Source organism: Cyprinus carpio, chromosome A24 (genome assembly GCF_018340385.1).
Source record: "Cyprinus carpio isolate SPL01 chromosome A24, ASM1834038v1, whole genome shotgun sequence".
Taxonomy (NCBI): Eukaryota; Metazoa; Chordata; class Actinopteri; order Cypriniformes; family Cyprinidae; genus Cyprinus; species Cyprinus carpio.
The window spans coordinates 24,158,672-24,161,171 of record NC_056595.1 but is presented as its reverse complement, the minus strand read 5'-3'; the positions used below and the strand labels follow the sequence as shown (position 1 = coordinate 24,161,171).

Below are 2,500 nucleotides of genomic sequence, written 5' to 3'. Positions count from 1 at the left end.
AATGAGCATATGGAGTGTGGTGTTGCACATCAGACTGACAAAATGCACACACACACACACACACATATGTACTCATTAAATCAACACAAATGAGACTGAACTTCAGGCCCTGTGACTGTCAATTTTTTGCATTTTTAGTTAGTTTACGACGTTAATGTACTGAAATAACTAAAACTGAAATTATAATTCCTAAAAATAAAATAAAATAATAAAAAGGCTAAAAATTACTAAAACATTAACTTGAATGAAAATGAAAACTTATGCTTTAATGAAACTTATTTTATTTCAGCAAGATACCAAGGCAGTATTTCACATTTTCATTTAGTTTAACTTGATGTACTAAAATAGCTCAAAGTAACACTTAAACTACATCCCTAATTCTACCCAATACCTAAACTTAACTATTAATGAGCAGTAATTAGGAGTTTATTGATAGTCACAGTTAATAGTTAATTAATAGTGAGAACTGTACCTTGAAATAAAGTGTGACATAATTTCATTATTTTATCTCATGTTATTCTAAACCTGTATGACTTTAATATCTGACTTTCATCGAAGTTTGAATTCTAATCATAAAGTCAAGTAAAGAGTATGATGACAGTCAAGCCTTGGATACTGTATCATCATTTAGAATTGATCTGGTAGTGGATTCAGCATGTTATAAGTGCTGAATGAGGCAAAAGACTCATTTCTCATAGAGTCATTTACAGCGAGGATTCCCGGTCTGTGTCGAGAGGAAAATCCTCATGTGCTCCAGCAGGGATAACTGAGACATCAAGGGTGAGCGCTGCCGCTCTCAGGATGAGGAGATGAAAACCATCATCCCTCAGTGTAGTGACAAACTGCAGTGAATCATGGGAAACGGGCCATCAGAGTCCGGCAAGCTGCTGTCCGAAGGGGCCGCGGCGGTGATTTGTGTCTCTAATAGATGGTCCGGCCATCAGGAGCGCTGGCAGCCAACCGGACCGCTGTCACTGATGAGGATGAACAGCTTTCACACACTCACAGATGACTCTGAATCAGCTCCTCTGAGCCGCTTCACGCTTCAGTCACAATGCAAACGTGGAAATAAATGCCTGAATGCCATTGCATTACATGCAAAAATACAATATCAAATCTAGTGCCATTTTTGAAGTTTATTAAAATCACCGTGTTTGAATCAACTGGTGTTTTTGGTTATTTTTAGTGGATGCATGAAATCAGTTCACCTAATTCATTTATATACGATTTCGGCAATGCATTATTAAATTATTATTATTATTATTATTTTAAATAAATGATTAAAGTTTTATGAATTTAACTCATTAGACATGTTTTAGATGATGTTAAAACTGTATTAAACTATTAAAACGGAATTAATTAATAATTAAATTAAATTAATTAATTATTTTTTTAAAAAATGTAATTTTGCTTAAACTTTTAAGAAATTGTTGTTAAATTGTATATCTTTCATGATTTAATTAGACATGCTTTTAATTACTTAAATTTAATTGTACCACTATTGTTTAACCATTATTTAATTTATATATATTTATATATATACATATAGACAAACACTTTATACAGAAGTTAAATGATAAAAACATATCATACACATTAATACAATTTCATTATAAACTGTTATAAATATAAAAACTATTAAATATTATATATGTATACATGTTAGTATATATTGGTATAAATATCAAATATATATAAATATAAATAAATATAAACACAGGTGTCATTTTTAAATTTTAATGGATGTATGAAGTAATTTCTCCTAATTAATTTTATATAAATAAATAATATATGTGTGTGCATATTGCTCATACATGCTTAATTATTTAATTTTTTACAATTTTGCATAATATTTTTTATTTACAAACTAGTGTAAACACTTTGTGACAGTTGCTTTAGTGTTTTGTCTGTAATGCATTGACGTCTGTTTTACTGTAAAAACAAGCGTCTTACAGTGTTTCGTCTGAACTCTAAATGCCACGCTCATCTTCAGAGGGACAGAACTGCGGAGGTTTGACAGACCCGCTGTTTAAAAAGACACATGACGCTGCGCTGCCAGAGAGACACGAGATGAAAGAGCACCACGATCTCCCACAATGCACTGCTACAATGAATCAAGCTCACCTCTAGCGGGAAACTGATGTCATTTTCCTCCATTAATCATATTTGTGTTCGGTGGCGCCTGGCAGAGTCAGAACTAATAGACTGCCATCAGTACGATACGAGACACCTGAGCGTGCGGTGAACCTGACGCACAACATATGGAGCTGCTTCTATATCACAAAATACAGTCAAAACCTGATGCTATAGAATAAAGCTTCTCGGGACATTATTATTACATTATTATGACATACAGACACAGTGTTTGGCAGATCACTGCTGAAATATACTGTGGCACTGTGGTTACTTTGAAATACTGTAGTTACATTTGAAACTATAACGTTTATAAAAAACATTAGACAAACATCCAACTAAAATATTTCAGACGAACATTCCATGA

At 32.7% G+C, this 2,500-nt stretch overlaps 1 protein-coding gene across 1 annotated transcript in view; it reads right to left on the bottom strand.

Annotated features, from left to right (window-relative positions):
* Window positions 1–2,500, bottom strand: part of LOC109071191 (potassium voltage-gated channel subfamily H member 2-like) — a 147,107-nt gene that overhangs the window by 30,279 nt on the left and 114,328 nt on the right. The window lies entirely within an intron of this gene.